This window comes from Equus asinus, chromosome 1 (genome assembly GCF_041296235.1).
Source record: "Equus asinus isolate D_3611 breed Donkey chromosome 1, EquAss-T2T_v2, whole genome shotgun sequence".
NCBI lineage: Eukaryota > Metazoa > Chordata > Mammalia > Perissodactyla > Equidae > Equus > Equus asinus.
The window spans coordinates 162,432,180-162,451,706 of NC_091790.1; the positions used below are offsets into that span (position 1 = coordinate 162,432,180).

Here is a 19,527-nt window from a genome sequence, read left to right on the forward strand (position 1 = left end):
GTTTCAGAACTGAAGAGTAAAAGAGCACACTGTCCAAATGCTTCGAACACTGTCAGTAAGAATTTGTGTTTCAGGATCTGTTTCTATATAAGGACCTGGGAGATGATCTTGCTTTGCTTTGATTTACTTTACTGAAGAGCAAGGCCCCAAAAAAGGACAAGACTTGGCTGGACACAGTGGATCCCAGAATAGACCCCAGAAACCAGGTTTTCTGAGAAGGCACCACTGCCCTTTCCATCCTACTAATTAGACCCCAGAAAGACTCTATGATGGAGACAAATGGGAACTATGAGCAGTTCCTTTTTATCACAGTTCCTTTTATCACTGAAGGAGCTTGCAGTAGAACTGATAGAAACGCCAGGCTTCCTACGACTAACCTACCAGCGACCGCCCCCTCCCAAACTCGCCACTCCCACCGCTCGGAGGAAGAAATAACTACTAGGAAGAGAGAACTTTAGATTTCCTTTCTGTCCTAAAGAGGGGAAAACAACTTCACTTTCCTTCCTCTAGACAGCATCCTAATTTGTCTCCACTTAGCCACATAGCTCAGGACAAGAGCTTTTGAAATTAATGATGCTTTTCTAAGAGTAATTGCTTCTGTTCTAATCACATGCTGTTTCTTGCTACCCACGGGGCTTCGTGTTAAGATTGCCTAAAGGAATCAGCAAATTGCCCAAAATGCACTGCTCTTAAGCCTCCAGGTTACTTAATAAATGATGATGAGTCACCCTAAGTCAGGTAGTCACCTCACATCCCTTATAACGTGAGCTTGCACATCAATTTGCTCCCTAGGAGGCAAATCAGAATGTGGAGCTGGGAAAGGGTAGGGGCTCAGATTTTTCCTTCCCTGCTGCTTTTTTAAAATTGAGGTGAAATTCACATAACATACAATTAACCATTTTAGAGTATACAATTCAGTGGTATTTAGTGTATTCACTATGTTGTGCAAACACCAGCTGTCTCTAGTTTCAAAACCTTTTCATCACCCCATAAAAACACTCTGTACCTGTTAAGCAATTGCTCTTCATTTTCCCCTACCCAAATCCCCTGGTAACCTTTAACCTGCTTTCTGTCTCTATGGATTTGCCAATTCTGGATATATCATAGAAAAGGAATCACACATTATGTGACCTATTGTGTCTGGCTTCCTTTACTTAACACAATGTTTTCCAGGTTCATCCGTGTGGTAGCATGTATCAGTACTTCATTCCTTTTTATGGCTGAAAAATATTCCATTGTATGGATATACCACAAATTGTCTGTTCATCTATTGGTGGACATTTGGGTTATTTCTACCATTTGGTAATCATGAATAATGCTGCTACGAACATTCTTGTACAAGTTTCTGTGGATCCCAGACATTTTTGATATGCCTCTTTGCTCCTTCAGCTCATGACTAGACCAACTTCCAAGAAACACTCAGTAAAAAGGAATGAGACATTCTTTAAGAAGAAAGGGATATTCTTTTTTGTCACTTTGCTTTTAGTTTCCTACATGATTTTATTGAAAATGTTTACCATTGAACTGGAGGAACATTTATTCCATATAGACACCACAGTACCACTATTTCTGGATATTGTCAGCATATAATATGGTCTAATATGAACACGTTATTTGGTTGGTTGATACAATTTATGTTTTGGTTCAATGACTTTTGCATGTTCATATTTCCCTGACTCCTTTATTTGACTAGATAGAGGTTAGATCTTTCTGCGTTCAACAGAGGTAGATGTGACCAGAAAATGAGGTTGGTCTTACAGCTTCTGGATCAGTGAGGAGCCAGAGATGGGCAAGCACCGGGATCAGCTGCATACTGAAGATCCTTATCAACTGGGCTGGATTACAACCTTCAAATATCCTTAAATTAAAATTTGGCTGCTTAGTATGGCCAAATCCAGCCTAATTAATTCACAAGTGTGTATACAATACTTTAAAATACAAACATAATGTTAAGTAATGATAGAATAACAAATTCTCAAGCCAGGGAAAGACAATGCAGATTTTTAAATCATGTTTTCTATCTGAGGATCATTATTTTATTTTTTTCCCCAGGTTCATAATTTATGGTATAAATTGAGTATCACATGATGAGTTGACATTAGCTTCTCTGGGCATGGAAACTTAGATGAAGTACTGTCTAGAATCCATTTATGTTGCTTCCACAGCTGGAGTTTTTTAGACCTTAACTTGAAGTATAAATCCATCACAGCAAAGCAATTACATTATATGATTGTGGCCTCAAAGTATCATAAGAACAAAGGTAAACCTTATCCATCACAACAAGGAAAAATAACAGACATTTCTCATTCAAGACAAGTTCAGTTAAAAACAAACAGTCCTCTATCCCTATCCATTGTCTCCTAAAACCATAAAGATATGTTCCAAGGTTTACAACAGAGATCTGATGCTTTAGTATTCATCATTCTATATTTTATTGAATTCTAAAGTCAAAATAATTTTTTAAACTCAGGGTACAATGTTTGAAGTCATAATATTCTGGAGGCCTAGGGGGCCATGGCTTGACAAGTAAGAGACAGTTGCTGTTGTCTGCTCTTTGGGTTGCCTCCGCCAAAATCATTGAAATATCAGTAACTTGAATCTTAAAGGAGTGCATCATCTCATCCTCTTGGGGAACGGTGTTTGTGACGCCAACAGCCTCAGAGGGAGCATTATAAATTCTGGAAATAGCTGGCCCAGAGAAGATTCCATGAGTAAAAATGGCGTAAACTTTGCTGGCACTGTCATAGAGTAGCTTGACTACAACATTGTATTTTGTGCTGCATGTATCAGTCATGTTGTCCACGAGGACGGCCACCTGATCTTCAGCATCACCAACCAGAATCACCCTATTCACGCCCATGGCTCTCCTTCTCTCTCGATGAAGCAAAGCAAACTCCACATTGAGTCTGTCCGGAAATGATGTAGCCATCCGCTTTGGGGGAAACAATGACACAGCTCCTTCAGTCAGCAATATTCTCTTGGTTCTGCATGTAAGTCACCCATTGGGATATCAAAGCAGCCCTGGATCTGAGCAGCAGGCAGATCCATGGGAATGGGGTGATCTGGCCCAGCTACTCTAAGCAGATTGGCTTCAAATTTTTCAGAAACTGGAGCGTGACTCTCATCCTTTTTTTCTTGTCGGGAGGATGAAAAACATGGGAGTACCACCTTCTCTCTGGAGGACCATGTGGCTTTACCACTGTTGATCATAATAAGTTTCATCAAGGTGTCAATTTTTCCACAGCTACTCTGAATGATATAGACAGCTTGGCCTCTCATACTTTCACCAATGTCTATGCTGATCTGATTGCTGAACATCTTAGTGACCACCTTGCCCAGCTCCAGCCCCAGTCTATCCACCACTTTCTGGGACAGGTCCTGGTGTGAGCTGCCACAGAACACCACCATATTGGGTATGCCTGGGGATTGGCAGAGCCAGAGGATCCTTAAGGTGGTAATGGCAGGAGCAGGAAAGAGCTGCCCCTCACGATGGAAGAGGAGAAGGAAGCGGGGGGGGGGGGGGGGGGGGGGGTGCTGGCCTGGGGCAGTGAATCCAGCTCTGGAAGAGAGATTCTTTTGTTTGTGTGTGTGTGTGTGTGTGTGTGTGTGTGAGGAAGACAGGCCCTGAGCTGACATCTGTTGCCAATCTTCCTCTTTTTTTTTCCTCCCTGAAGCCCCAGTAAATAGCTCTACATCCTAGTTGCAGGTCACTCTAGTTATTCTATGTAGGATGCCACCACACCATGGTTTGATGAGCGGTGTGTAGGCCTGCACCCAGGATCCGAACCAGTGAACCCCGGGCCGCCGCAGCAGAGCATGCAAACTAAACCACTCGGCCACAGGGCCGGCCCCTTGAAGAGATATTCTTATTTATGCCACACATTACTTCACATCTTTCTCATCCACTCTCTTGCCATGTGAGCAAAGAAAAGGACTATCACATAAAAAGAAAATGACCCCACCAATATTTTAGTATAGACTATAAAATGACTGCAATTAGAACTTTTTGAGATTTGTTGATCCATTGTAATTTCCCCAATATGCGTTTCTTTGGATGCTCCTTCCCTATGATTAGTAGGAAAACATTTAGAAGAAAAAAGGCCTGTGTGCTTTGTGGCCCGGCACTAAGAGCCCTTGAGTTCATTAGGCATGTCCTTGTGCTACTCTTACCAGAGAGGATGTAGACCATGTTACAGGAAGTGTCACTGTGCTATGCAGTGGGGTGGGGGTACAATTCTGTGCCCAGCCGACACCCCAATCAGAAGGTGTCTCTTCTTGCCACAGAGACTAGAGCAACAAAGCAGAGAAAGTTTATTGAGATTGAAAACAGGCACCAGACAAAGCATCAGATGGAGAGAGAGCTTCTTAGCCAAGCAAAAAGATAAAAGCCACTCCCAGAAAAGCAAAAACAGAATGACCTCAGCATTTTGCAGCACATATTGGAGAAAACAAGCCTCTGCAGAAATCGATTGATGAAAATTGGAATAAACATAAACTTTTTGCTAACAATTGCAAAAGTTGAATCACAGGCCTTGATACGAGGGTACCATCTACTGGAATTCATCCCAGTAGAATGAGAACAACACGGGACAAATGGAAGAGGGGTGATAGATTCTGATACAGAAGGCTTGATCTGAACAAGATTATTCCTGTGGTCCATTGGCTGAGAGTTCTGTATTGGTTAGCATGCTTTCAGCAGCAAAACAACAACAATAAGACAGAAAACCCAACCCAAATTAGCTTAAATTATAAGCAAATACATTGGTCCATTAAACTGGAAGACAGACATAGGGTAGCTCTATCTCCATTTCTTTGACCTCCTCCAAGTTTGGGTTTCATCCCTAGACTGGCACGGAAATAGCTACAGCGGGTGCCAGCCTCACATCCACACACAACAAGGCTCTGGGAAAGAACAGCACAGCTCTTCCTCTGGGTCTCTCTCAAGAACGGATAAACTTTCCCCAAAACCCCCCAGCAAACATCCCAAAATTGAGTCACATGCCTTCTTCTGACTCAATCACTGCACAGGTGTTGAGATGATCATTATTGCCTTAAACAATTCAGACCCTCGCCTGGAGCTATAGACAATCCCCCCACGGCATGACTGCTCCCGAGTGGTGGAGGGGTAGGATTGATGTTTAAGAGATACCATAAAATCCACTATAGTTTTCCAACAATTCCTTAGTTAGGAAGAACTAGAAGTCATGCTGGAACCCTACATATAGCCTTAAGAGTTTGAAGCTTCTCTCTCTGTTATTTAGGACTTTGGGGCTGCAAGTAACAGAAATACAATTCAATTAGCTAAATGGAACTGGTTGTTCTCAGTATCCAGGAAAAGGTTAAACTTCCAGCCTGAGGGGATGTCCAGGGATGCAGCTGGGCTGCGATTGGAACAGGACCATGAGTGCTGCCAGGACTCTCCCTCCCTCGCTCACCTCTGCTCCTCTTTGCATACTGATGTCACTCTTTCCCACTCAGACTGGATTTTTTCACATAGCAGGAAACTTGGGTGCTGACAGCAACCAAAATTTACATCTCACAACTTCAGTCACTGTAGAGAAACTGAATTCAAGGTCTATCTGGTCCCAAGTCAAAAATCTTTGGAAAGGGCTTCATTGGCTGAGCTTGAGTTAGATGCCAATCCCTGGATAAATCAGCTGAAGCCAGGAGTTGGGAGTCAGCTTGTACTAACAGTAGAACTTCTGTTCTAACTGCGTGGATGGATGAAGAGGCAGTTCCAAGGAAAGGGGTCTTGGGAGGACAATCCTAAGTGTCCACTACAATAGCTATGCTCAGTTGTGTCATAAACTGAGTTCTCATTCCAAGAGGAGGGTTCTTTCATTTGCAAAAATATTTCTTAAGAAAAATCCCCCCAGGTATTATTACAAATAATAAACAGACTGACAATTGCAGTCAAGTTTGGCAAAGCAAAAGAAAGTGCCTTCTTTCTCACTGAAAGAGGGACACTCTTGGCTTGGTTCAAACACAGGAAAGAAGGAGAGAATCAGAGACTGGTTATTTTCCACAATCCTGGGAATTGAAGTCATCTTCTCCAACAAAAAAAGATGGCAGCGGCCGGCCCCGTGGCCAAGTGGTTGGGTTTGCACGCTCCCCTTTGGCGGCCCGGGGTTTCGCCGGTTCAGATCCTGGGCGCAGACATGGCACCGCTCCTCAAGCCATGCTGAGGGGGCATCCCACATGCCACAACTGGAAGGACCCAAAACTAAAAAATATACAACTGTGTACCAGGGGGCTTTGGGGAGAAAAAGCAAAAATAAAATCTTTACCCCCCCCACACACACAAAAAAAAGATGGCAGTTGTGAAATGGAGCGGGAGTTCATGAGAAAGGAAGAAGAGAATATCTAGGAGCTGGGCCAGGATGAAGAAGCAGGGCTGACACCTCAGGAGGCAACAGGGCTATGGGTTTCTCTCTTGGTTGAGGTTCCCCCAAAAGCAGATACTGAAAATGATTTGGGTACAAGTACTTTTGGAGGTCATCCCAGGAAGCAAGTGAGGGAGCAGAGAAGTATGTTACAGGGTGTGACAAGATGTGTTAATAAGTGCATTGCTGCTATGGACTACTAGGGACGCTCCAAGAGACTGTAGAACACATCCCAGAATTTCTGGGATTTTTATCCATCAACTCCCATCCCCATCAGATGAGTGTCACTCCTGGGGGCATTAATTACCCAGCACTTCCAAGCATAGCATGCTCACCAAAGAAGACCTTTAAAAAGAAAGAATCATGTGCTTAAGGGAGGTCATTGGTGTGACATGGAAACCCAAGATTCAAACGACCTACAGGGTAGGCCAAGAGGATATGGCAGGAGGCACTGACAGCACATGCTATAGTTCCCAGAACCCACCCCACAGGCAGACACCTCAACCTCCACACCTTCAGCCACAATCTCCCCTCTCAGATCTTCCTGGTGTCCATTTTAATTAGATTTCTTCTAGATTCATTCAGCAATGGGGGAAGAGTGGCCTTCCCACAGTGTGCATTGGGCCAGCCCTCAGCAGTGGTTTGGGAAAGGATGAGACCCAACATGTACTGAGTAGTTACTGCAGGCCAGGTTCTGTACATATATAATCTCATGGTAATGCTCAAAACAGCCCTATGATGTACATAATATCTCCCAATTCTATATGTATGTACATATACATATGGGAAACGAGACCTGGAGAGGAAAGTAACTTGCTCCATCTCAAATGGCTAGGAAGTGACAGAGCCAGTCACCATGGGTGGTTAACTCCAAAACCTCACACGCTTTCCTCCTGACGCAAGAAGAGAGGCCAATGCCTCTTCACCTCTCAGGAAGAACACTTCCCTTAGATCAAGAGACCCATGTTTAAAGAATTCCTAGGAATTTCAGAAAGCTCCAGTCCTCCCAGAGCCTACGACAAACCTGATTGTCTGGCAGGATATATTTCACTAATACTGAAATAGTACCTGAACCCTGCCTACGTGTAACCACTCCTTAATATACATCCGCTTAACACAAAGCCCTTTGCATGTTGGGCTGGCTATTTTGCTGCTTTGAGTTTATGTGAAGAGGGATTGATGTGGAATAAGCCACAGGGCAGAAACCCACACATGTTACCTCCCTCCAGGGGGACACTTCCCCGGGCTGGGAATTACAGGAACTCAGTACCTATTAAATGGAGAGATTTGCCTACAGGAGGAGCAAGTTTTGAAGAGTCCAGGTGACGTACGTGGCAGTGTTTTTCAGTCTGGGGAGTGTGTTGCATAAAAGGAGTAGATAAATTTAGCAAGTTCACCTGCTGATGATTTCCCCAGTGAGTCTCTGGAGAAGACTCCTCCTTCCCTCTCCAGGGCAACAGGAGCTGGGATTACTCTTTCACCTCCTGGAACATATTGGATCCCACAGAAAATCCTTTGCCCGCCCAAGAAGCTCTTAGCAACGATCACCTTGGTTTCATATCACACCACTGGGCAATAATTCCGTTGATTTATAGGCACTTATTGGGTGTCTACACTACTCCCAGCCCTGTGAAAAGCATCAAGGATATCCATATGAACAAGGTCTATTTGCCCTCAAAGAACCTCAAGTGATGGAAGATTTGCAATTTTTGTTGAGTGTTAAACAACAAATATGCAGATGCTGGTGTTGTGTCTGGCACATATAGGTGCCCAGTCAATGTTAGTTTTCTTACATTTCCCTTACTGTTCTTCAAAACGCTTTTATGGGAATTGCCTGGTTGATTTCTCAGAGCCTCCTCGAATCCAGTTTGGAATGAGACAAAAGAAAAACACATCAATAAGCATAGGAATCCTGGGAGTAAAAAGAGACAGGCATTATTAGCCTCTTCTGTACTTGAGGAAAATGCAACCAGCTAGGCCATGGAGCAACACAGTGGTGAAGGGCACAGCTGTGGAGCCTGGGCTGGAATTCTGACTCTGCCACATCAGACCTTGCGCATTCTTAACACTCTGCCTCAGTTGCTTCATCTATAAAAGGGGATGTGATGGTTAGTTTTATGTGTCAACTAGGGTAGGCTATAGTGGCCAGTTATTTAATCAAACACTAATCTAGGTGTTGCCGTAAAGATATTTTGCAGATGTAGTTGACAGCTACCATCAGTTAACTTTAAACAAGGGAGCTTACTCTCAATAACGTGGGTGGGCTTCATCTAATCAGTTGAAAGGCCTCAAGAGCCAAAACTGAGGTTTCCCAGAGGAAGAAGATTCTGCCTCCAGCAACATCAGTTCCTGCCCAAGCCTACTGGCCTGCCCTATGGACTTTGGGCTTACCAGCCCCCACGATTGTATAATGCAATTCCTTCAGATAGATAGATAGACAAACAGACAGACATATGTCTCCTGTTGGTTCAGTTACTTTGGAGAATCCTGACTGATACAGGGGACAATAACACATCCCAACTCACAGAGTTGCTGTGAGAAGGAGCATGCTTTGAACAGTGCCTGACACAAGGGAAAGACCATGCTAAATGTCACCTACTCAAGACCACTTGGCTGGTGGCTGTGAGCTGAGTCCCCAAAGTCAAGACTTTAAACCACACGCCATATTTCCTCTGCCTACTGCACAGAGAGTTGTACCAATCTGGCCTGCCTTTCAGAGCTACTCGAGTGAGAACTGAGAACACATTTCCTACGTTCCTCGCCACCTCCTTTATCAGTTGATTCACAAAATGGCTGGGTCTCACTGCTCAGGTGATGGAGATGCAACTAGAATCTGACCATCTCATTCTTCCCTAAGGGCATTAGGGTTATTAATGGGACTCCCTCAAGAATCCCCTCAAAGCTGCAATCTGGGCTTGGCTTTAAGCCACAGGTGGGGACTTCACTTTTCCATCAAGTGTCATTGACTCATGATGAATAGCTAATCAAAATCATAAAGGTAACAAGTAATTTATTAAAGGTTCGGGTTTTTTTAAGCATGGGGACATTTTTAGCATTTTATTTTGGTTTTATCTTGATCAGCATGAGAAAAGAGGTTGGGAAATGGTAAAGGGGGCCTCAGAAAGAAATGGAACTGGCCAAGAGTGAATCTTGTTTGGCCTGGGAAGGGATGGAGGCAGGGCAGGGATGAATGGTGCATAATCCAGTAGACTTTTAAAAAATAACATTGTCAAATTTTTTCTAAAAAGCATTTTCACCCCTATTTAAAATCTGAAGGCATATTTTGCAGATAAAATGAATGGTTTTCCTAGGCCAAACATCCATTACATGACTTTAAAAACAATGATGCTCAAGATCTTTGCAGCATTTTAGAAAGTTTCAGTGCCTTGGCATATTCTGTTCCTACTACCCACAATGCTTTTCCTCTTACCAGGCAAACAACCAACAAAACTCAGCTCAATAATTACCTCTCTGGAAAGCCTTTCCTGGCCACTCCTGGTAGAGGTGATCACACTCCTCTTCCCTTTGTACACCCACAGCCCCTCTTTCTGCTCCATCTCTGCATAATACCCCACAGCTCAAGGGGCACACCTGTGTCCTCCATCTAATTAAGAGCTTCTTTGCTTGCTTTTCTCTTTTTTTTTATGTGAGGAAGAGTGGCCCTGAGCTAACACCTATTGCCAATCTTCTTCTTTTTGCTTAAGGGAGATTGTTGCTGAGCTAACATCTGTGCTGATCTTCCTCTATTTTATGTGGGACGCCAGCACAGCATGGTTTGATGAGTGGTGCTCGGTCCATGTCTGGGATCCAAACCAGCCAACCTCAGGCTGCCAAAGCAGAGTGCGCAAACTTAATCACTATGCCACCGGGCTGGCCCCTGCTAGCTTTTCTTAAGGATCTTTGTGCCCTTTGTACTGTACCTAACACAGTACATGACATATAATTCATGCTCAGCATATGTGGCATGAGAAGGCATGGATTAGTGAATTTCAAATGAACTCATATGTATAAAACTAAGCCAAGGGTTGGATTTGGATCAGGAGCTACAGGTGTCTCACCCTTGTATTGTTCATCTTCAGTGAGCTATTACAAACACAAAAACTAAAGAAATTGCCTGTCTGAGCAAAGCAGGGACCTGTGGATTTGATTACCCGACTTTCACACCCGTTGTTCTTTACCTCCCTCTGAGTGGCCACTCTCTAAGGACAGGCAGAGTTATCATAATGCTGTCTGTCAGATTCTGTGGCTGCAGCAGCTCTGGTCAAAAGTTTGTTGGTATAAACTGGAGACAATATTTGCAAATCATTTATCTGACAAGGAGTTTATCTCCAAAATATATAAAGAACTCATATAACTCAACAACAAAACAAACAACCCGATCAAAAAATGGACAGAGGATATGAACAGACATTTTTCTAAAGAAGATATACAGATGGCCAACAGACACATGAAAATATGTTCAACATCACTAATTATTAGGGAAATGCAAATCAAAACTACAATGAGATATCACCTTACACCAGTCAGAATGGCTATAATTACCAAGCAAAAAAACAACAAATGCTGGAGAGGATGTGGAGAAAAGGGAACCCTCATATACTGCTGGTGGGAATGCAAACTGGTGTAGCGACTATGGAAAACACTATGGAGATTTCTCAAAAAATTAAAAATAGAAATACCATACGATCCAGCTATTCCACTACTGGGTATTTGTGCAAAGAACTTGAAATGAGTGATCCAAAGAGATTTATGCACCCCTATGTTCACTGCAGCATTATTCACAATAGCCAAGGCATGGAAGCAACCCAAATGCCCTTCTAGAGATGAATGGATAAAGAAAATGTGGTATATATATTTGCAGTGGAATACTACTCAACCATAAAAAAGACAAATCATCCCATTTGCAACAACATGGAGGGATCTTGAGGGGATGAAATAAGTGAAATAAGCCAGACAGAGAAAGACAAATACTGCTTGCTTTCACTCATATGTGGAAGATAACAAATACATGGATAAAGAGAACAGACCAGTGGTTACCAGAGGAGAAGGGGGTTGGGGGGTGAGCAAAAGGGGTAAGGTGGCACATATACACAATGATGGACAAAAATTAGACTACTGGTGGTGAGCACAATGAAATCTATTCAGAAATTGATAAATAATAATGTACATCCAAAATGACACAATGTTATAAACTGTTATGATCTCAATAAAACTATTGGAAAAAAAAAGTTTGTGGGTGTAACAACTAAATGCAGTGGGTGGATCTGGTTTAGATCCTAATTCAGACAATCTACTGTAAAAAGGCAGTTTTGAGGCAAATGGTAAATCTGAATACAGATCGAGTATTAAATAATATTAATAGTTATTTCTAATTTAATTAAGTGTGACAATTTTATTATTATTTTGTAAGAAAATTTTTAAGAAATATGTGCAGAAGCATTTAGGGACACAATAACATATTGACAGAGATTTGCTTTAAAAGGCTACATCCAAAAGATAAAATAAAAGAGAGAGAGGAAGGTCAGAGAGAAAGAAGGAAGGAGAAAGGAAGGAGGATGAAACAAAGATTAAGTAAATATGGCCTAATGTTGATAATTGTTGGATCTGGGCATGAAGATTCTCTCTAACGTTGTGAATGTTTGAATGTTTTCATAATAAAACAGTTTTTTAAAAGGGTTTCTGGAAAAGGAAATGTAAAGGACTTAGTAAATTAATGCCAGATGATCTTTGGATGCAATTCATTCACGCAGCCTTTCCCAGCCTTCTGAGAACCAGCCACTGAGGGCTTTGTCGGCCACATACCTCTGGACCAACTAAGAGCAGGAGCTCCCCCTAGGCAAAGCTGTTCTAACTTTTGCTTTGGAAAATCCTAGCTTGTCTTCAATATGCTCTGAATCTAGGCCCAAGACAGCCTCTAGCCTAGGCAAAAGGAGTCCCCTGCATGGTCTAATCTAGCTCACTAGGTCACCGTATTTTGCATTTGTGCCTGTATTGGTTAGGCTTAACCAAGTGGGTTATATAAGACAGTTTTTTTTTTTCTCACTCATGCAAATGCCCAGGTAGGTGGTCTAGGAATGGGTCAAGAGCTCCACAATTGCCAGGAACTACTTCTTCTGAGTACTCTGTAATGTCCATCTCACACTCTATCACTTCATTCATATCTCGTTGGCCAGAATTTTGTGCATGATTCTTACATGGCTCCACTTTGCTGAAAGGGAAGTTTAGAAATGTAGTCTTTAGCTGATCAACCATGCAAGGAGAGAGTGAAGAATAGGGGACAACCAGCAGTTTCCACTACCATGCCCAAGCGTTATTATCCTCTGGGCACATGTTTCTCCTGGGGACCACTTAGAATGGGGTAGCAAAAATCAGGTTTCCAGGGTCCCCTACAAAAACATTATCTTTCTATCACTTCTACTGGTGCTCTTTCTGCTGTGCTTTCTGATGACATCAGAATGTGGGTCTGCATCCTTGCTCTTAACTCCATCAAGGAAGAGCTTGCCTGAGAATGGACGTAACACAGAGGAGAGCAAAGCTAAGAGATGGGGAGACTGCATCCTGCTGATGTCATTAGAACGCCCGGATCTAGCCATGGTGGTAAGCAGAATGTTAAATTATGTGACGCAATAAATATCCCCTTTTTTTTCTTAAAAACAATAACAAAACACTATCCACTTTGACCTTTGTCACTAGAACATGCAACCCGCACAGCTGGAGGAGACCTGAGGGGAGGGAGCTCCACAAAGGGTGAAAGATGTGAGGCGCTCCAGGCGCTGCCGCCGCTGTTACCAGAGAGGGAGTGAGGAAACTCCCACCTGTGGAGCACCTCCTGCACAGCCAGCACTGTGGGGTGCTCTCATATCTCATATACTTCACATACATCATCTCTTACACATGTATGTAACATATCTATTTATCACATACAGTACCTCCTTTAATTCTCATATAACCCTGAAGTACATGTCCTCATTCCCGTTTTACAGAGAAGGGCACTAAGGCTTGGAGTTGTTAAGTAACTTCTCCAAGGTCACAGCACTGAGAAGTAACGAGCAGGTATTAAAGCCAGATCCATGCCACCCCCCCGCCCACCGCCCTCCCTCCCCCCCCCCCCCCCCCCCCCCACACACACACTTCCTTTAAATTCCTTCCTGGGCCCTCTTCCTTTCTGGCTCCTGCTCCATCTAAGCCCCTCCTCCTGTCCCCTGCGCCCTTTGGCTCCTGCTGCTGATTATCAGCCTTTTCAAGGTGCTAGGAGCCCAAAGGCAGCTGAGGCATCACTCCAAGTAGAAAGATGGTTCTTTGGAAATAAACTGGGAATGCATATCTCTAGGACACCCATGGACAAGAGCAGGAGCTCAGACACAAGTGATTTCAATTGGCTTCTGGGGCAGAGGAGGGTAATTTTACCCAGGGTAACCCAACCATCACCATCTGGTCATGGAGGTGGAGTGACATAGCCAAGAGCTCCGAACCAGGTTCCAATGATCTAAGCACTGGTTCCAGCTCAGCCCCTGAGTCCCTTAGGCAAGTCAAGGCCCCTCTCTGGGCCTTGGTTTCCTCTTCTATAAAGTGCAGGACTGGGTCTAGAGGTGCTGTAAGCTCCTTCCCAGCTCATCACATCTTGGGTTCTGTGATCTGAGAGGCCACAAATCTCAGTGCAAGATTTTGCCATCCTCAAGCACCAGTCACTAGGCCAGCAGGAGGCCAGGCTTTGTTGGGTGAGGTCCTTACCTCTCGGGAATTCATCATTTATTTTCCAAATAGATAAAGGGTGGACTAGAAGAAACTAGGTGTATGTGGGGGCTCGTTTGTGGTTCCCATCACTATGGAAAATTCCCTAAGCTTCTACAATCTCCACCTGTGGTGATGTGAGCACCCGATCTGGATCTAGGAGAAAACCTGGGCCAAACTGCCCTACTGAGCATGCCACTTCTTCCCCAGCCTCTTCTTACCCTCTCACTGGCACAGGCTGCCTGTTGCCTGACCCAATTTTCTCCACTAATTAAATGTCACACTTCCAGCTGCAGTCACTAAGAGATGATCTCCAGGCAATTCAGTAGAGGGAAAAATAAGGTCCTTCCCATTTCTTACTACCCTCATGAGACATTGACCATGAAGCTGGCTAAAACCAATGACAAATAACAGGGTTGCTATGAAGAAGTGTTAATGGGGCCCATGGCACAAGAAGCAGCAATTAGGAGACAAAAGGAAATCCTTAAGAGGAAGTAAATAGACTCCTTCCCAGAGAGCAGGGGAAGCAGGTGAGCCCATGGCCCACATATCTACGGGGGTTCACCACATCCCATGGTCATGGTCTTTTATTCTAGTATATTTCTCTATTTTATAGGAAATATAATGACCAATTATTTTGTAGATGCCACAGTTCTTTTTGGAAAGTGGTGGAGTATAGCTTCAAAAGTCAACCAGGAAGTTACCGGCCAGTATCCAATGATGAATGAATAAGGATCCAAGGTCGGCCCTCATGTCAATATGGAAAGTTGGTCAAATTAAAGCATCTCACATCTGAGAGCCTCCTGCATCTTCAGAATATCTGCGTGGAAGAGAAAGGCATGAGTTTTGCCTCAGTTTAAAAGGTGAGGAAAGCAAGACTCAAAAAGGATAAATGGCTTGCCTGACCTCACTCAATCTGTAAGCAACAGGGCTTCTACATCAGACCATGATTCGTCTGTATGTGGTTTCCACTCTGATAGTTTTCAAGTTCACTCTCATTGAAACAGAACAAAAAAGGAAGAGGCAGGGGCCAGCCTTGTGGTGCAACGGTTAAATGCGCAAGTTCTGCTTTGGCAGCCTGGGGTTCGCTGGTTCGGATCCCGGGTGTGGACATGGCACCGTTTGGCAAGCCATGCTGTGGTAGGTGTCCCGCATATAAAGTAGAGGAAGATGGGCATGGATGTTAGCTCAGGGCCAGTCTTCCTCAGCAAGAAAAAGAGGAGGATTGGCAGCAGATGTTAGCTCAGGGCTAATCTTCCTCAAAAAAAAAAAAAGAAAGAAAGAAAAGGAAGAGGCAGGAGGAGAACAGGAAGCATCACAGCTTTAAAAGATTGACCGCAGTATCCAAACCACTAGATTCCCACAGGACAATAAGTCATGGGCAATCAGCAGATGTGGGAATGTGCCCCCAAGTTCTCAATGGCCACCAATGCTCAACAGATTCCAAACACATCACAGCTGGCAGTGATGGGTGACTGATGGCTGGAGGAAACAATGAGCATGGCTGGCTTTGAGGATGCGACCTGCCACTCATGGTCAGCCACTTCTCCTCCCTACTTGGACCTCAGGCCCTTGGCTGACTTTCTCTTCCACTGAAGTAGAGACAACCAAAGGTAGAGGGTGGATTCTAGAAGGGAACCCAAACATCCAATTTCAACTTTTGTTTGCTAGATGAGAAAATTGAAGTCCTGAAAAAAGGGAGTAATTTGCCCAAGGTTACATGGGCACTTGGCAACAACCTCGGGTTTCCTGATTGTCTTTCCGCTCCTCTTTCCAAACTGTTCAGTTGCCCACTTGGCCTGTGTGTGACTGAGATAGTCCTGGTGACACAGGACTCCTATCAAGGTACCCAAGGGAAAATGCCTGGCCCTGAAGATATAGAGACCTTAGAGAGACAGCTCTTAACCCTTCTTAGAAAACCCCTTTCCTCCTCAGGATGTGCACCCCTGGGGGGACGAGTTAGGATTAGTTCAAGCATAGTCACCATGCTTTCCTGGGACCATCACTCCTTTCTGATCCTTTTTGAAGCCACTTCATACTTGTGACTCTTTCTTCCCTTGTGATGAAATCTCAAGATCTCTGGAATCTCTCCCTTTATCTTGACTTCCACAGCACCTTTCTTCCAAATCCATCAGATAAACCTGAACAGGTCTGAACATACAACCTCCAAGACTCACCATCCTCCTTGTAAACTGGAAGGTGCAAACAGACCCTTTAGAGAAGGGAATCCCTTAACTCCACACTCCAGATGCTACCAGGCTCAGTTCTGTCTCAGCCAGATCCAATTTTCAGCTGCACCCTGTATTCCAGCTACCCTACATCACCCATCGCAGCCCCAAGTGACAAATCTTTCCCATCTCCATGCCTGTCCTTTTTGTCTGGAATACCTTTTTCTCTCTTCTCTGCTTGACAAGATGCTGCTCATTTGTCAAGGCCCAGCTCCAGTGTCTCCTCTTCTAGGATGCTGTATTGATCTGGGTCCCAGCAAAGTCCAGATGAAGAGATTTTCTTAAGTGGAAAGCTTACTTACAGAGATATGGGCAATATAAAAAAAATAAATGAGGGATAGGGTGGCACCCAGACAACAGCAAATGTAGGAAGCCATTACTACCCCAAGACTGAATGGGCCAAGAGGAGGAAATATTGTTACACGAGCCCTTTGAGAGCTAGAGGCACAAAGGAGGGGCTGCACAGACATTCACAGTCACTGCTAGAGACGGTGCTGAAGCAGGCAAGAAATACCCCAGCCTCTCTCTCCTCCCACCCTTTGATCTCCCACTGTTGCTTCCCTTTGGAGGAACCCAACCAGATGCCAGAGGGCAACAGAGCACTGGCATGCCTATGCAGGATTCAGCATCCCAGGACACAGAGCAGGGCAGAGAATGGATAGAGAATGGATTGGGGGTGGGGAGGCGGGGAAAAAAAGACTAACTGGCACAGATGCCTTCCCTGCTTCCCACTCCCACCACAAGCAGAATCCATCCTCTCCTCTTCACATGCTTCAAAAGCTAACGTATTCATCACACTGTATCACAACTAGGGAGATCTCTATCTCCCGGCCAGGCAGTGAGCCTCTGGAGGGCAGGCACAAAGTAGGTGCTCAAGAAATGATCGCTTTATTAGTGATCACCATGAATGTATTTTCAAATCTCCTCGCTTCTTCATTTTACTCCCCCTTCTAATCTTAAAGCTAACTGCTTTGTAAGTTGAGCCATTTTCTGAGTAATAAAGCCCAGTTTCTCAGTCTCATCTTAAAAAAAAAAGCTCCTCACTCTATTGTCACCAATTAGTTCAACAAATATCATTTGAGCCCCTGTGCCTAAGCACTGTAGTTTGTGATGGAAGATTCAAAGGTGACTAGACTAGGGACTCAATTCTTGGGGAAAATGTTACGGACTAAGTGACAGTTAGCTTGTGTTGTTGAAATGGAATTGCAGTCACAGAAAAACCATAAAAATAAGTTGATCTAGGGCTCTTTAAATAGTAGTAGTAACTATCACCATTTATTGAGCACTTACTCTATGATGGAAACTATGCCAATGCCTTACATATATTATCTTAGTTAATTGTTACAAACCTGAGAGATGGTTATTTTTCCCAATTTACAAATGAGGAAATTGAGGCCAGAGACATTAAGTAGCCACTAAACTCACACAACTAATAAATGATTGACTGAGATTAGAGTCCAGGTAAGTCCAAATCTAGAGCCCATGTTTTTATTCACAACATTATACTTAAAGACAATTTTTTTTTTTTGAGGAAGATTAGCCCTGAGCTAACATCTGCTGCCAATCCTCCTCTTTTTGCTGAGGAAGACTGGCCCTGTGCTAACATCCGTGCCCATCTTCTTCTACTTTATATGAGTGACACCTACCACAGCATGGCGTGCCAAGCGGTGCCACGTCTGCACCCTGGATCAGAACCGGCGAACCCCGGGCTGCCGAAGCAGAAGGTGCACACTTAGGCGCTGAGCCACCGGGCTGGCCCCTAAAGACAATTTTTTACAGCACAAAAAAGGCAGTTTATGTAGAAAACATGAAAAATAGATTTCTCTTTTTCAAAAGTAAGTGTAAAATAGTATAGATTCAAACCTTTAGCTGGCCTTGTGGTGTGACCCAATACTAAGTGCAGCAGACGGAAAGACCAGAATCTGAGTTTGAAGCAGGATCTGGGGAAAACTAAACAGCCTTGGCTTCAGCAACTAGCTGCCTGTTCCACAGTGCCCTCTGGTGGCCAGCTGATATAATGCATGGTTTTCCTTCTTAAATTCAGGAGTGAAATGTTTAACCACCAAAGATGCTGCCAGGGTCAACCTTGGATAAAGTAGATTAAGTCTGTTTCCTGGCCATGTTCTGCTCCAGCCTCATGCCCACTGACCTCACACTCCTTATGACTGGAGTAGACAGAGCATGGATTTGGACATCAGGCTGACCTGAGATCAAGTGCCAGCTCCACCACTTAGAGATGTCAACGAGTGAGACTCACAGAGCAGCAGGACCATGCTGGAGCTCCCTGAGTTTCTGCCTCCCAGCTTCCCTGTTAACAGCCAGAGTCCAGTTTCATCACTGCACTCAGGGTCGACTGACCATGCCAGCCAAACTCTCAAGATATTCAGAGAATCACCTAATCAGCATTAATCCTGGCTTTCTACATTTCTTTGACTCAGTATTTAGGCATTTATTATTTTTCCTTAATATATACAATTTTATCTTCCCAAAAGGAACAATTCTGTCTTGAGACTGCCACAGAACAATAAAATTGACTCTTCCTTATCAGAATCTCCATAACCTTAGTTGAAGAGGTGAGACCTTTACCCACTTATTTCTTAATGGGCACCACTGTTTTCAATGCTTATCAAAAATACATTTTTGCCTCACCACACGTGTTCATAGTTAAACAATGCTTCAGTCTGTTCTTCTTTATATATTTATATTAGTTTAATGGTTCTATCATTATTCAATTCATAACAAATCTATATTTATAAAATCAATACAAGAATATGATCTTTGAATACTCCTAGCGTCTCTCTGTAGAAAGTTTCAATAGAAGGAATAGATTAATTCCTTGCTAATACTAAGACTAATACTTCATGCTGGACCTCAGAGTTTCAGACATGTACTTTCATCATCCATGACTCCTATGTCACGAGTCTTCACCATTGGTCTGCATTTGAGTGTCTTTTTCTTCATTTGTTTCTACATTTGTATTGATTAAATCATTAATTCATTGATAATAAAACACATGTTCACAAAAACTCAAGAACCAGATCCTTGAATATCCCTAACATCAGTTTATAGAATTAAAAAATAAAAGACATTCAGATGATGGTGGCGCTCATGGTGGTAGTGACGGCCCAGACTCTAGTTTCTGGTCCAACAGTGTAACAGGATTTGTTTCCCTGGAAACCAGAACT

The 19,527-nt window shown here is 43.6% G+C and overlaps 1 non-coding gene and 1 pseudogene across 1 annotated transcript; both read right to left on the reverse strand.

The window, feature by feature from the left end:
- Positions 1 to 1,881: 1,881 nt before the first annotated feature.
- LOC106830981 (ribose-phosphate pyrophosphokinase 2 pseudogene) lies at positions 1,882 to 3,361 on the reverse strand (annotated as a pseudogene).
- Positions 3,362 to 19,206: 15,845 nt separating this feature from the next.
- LOC123288380 (small nucleolar RNA SNORD113/SNORD114 family) lies at positions 19,207 to 19,280 on the reverse strand. The gene has a single exon (XR_006532055.1). It is a non-coding gene; the product is annotated as a small nucleolar RNA SNORD113/SNORD114 family (small nucleolar RNA).
- Positions 19,281 to 19,527: the final 247 nt, after the last annotated feature.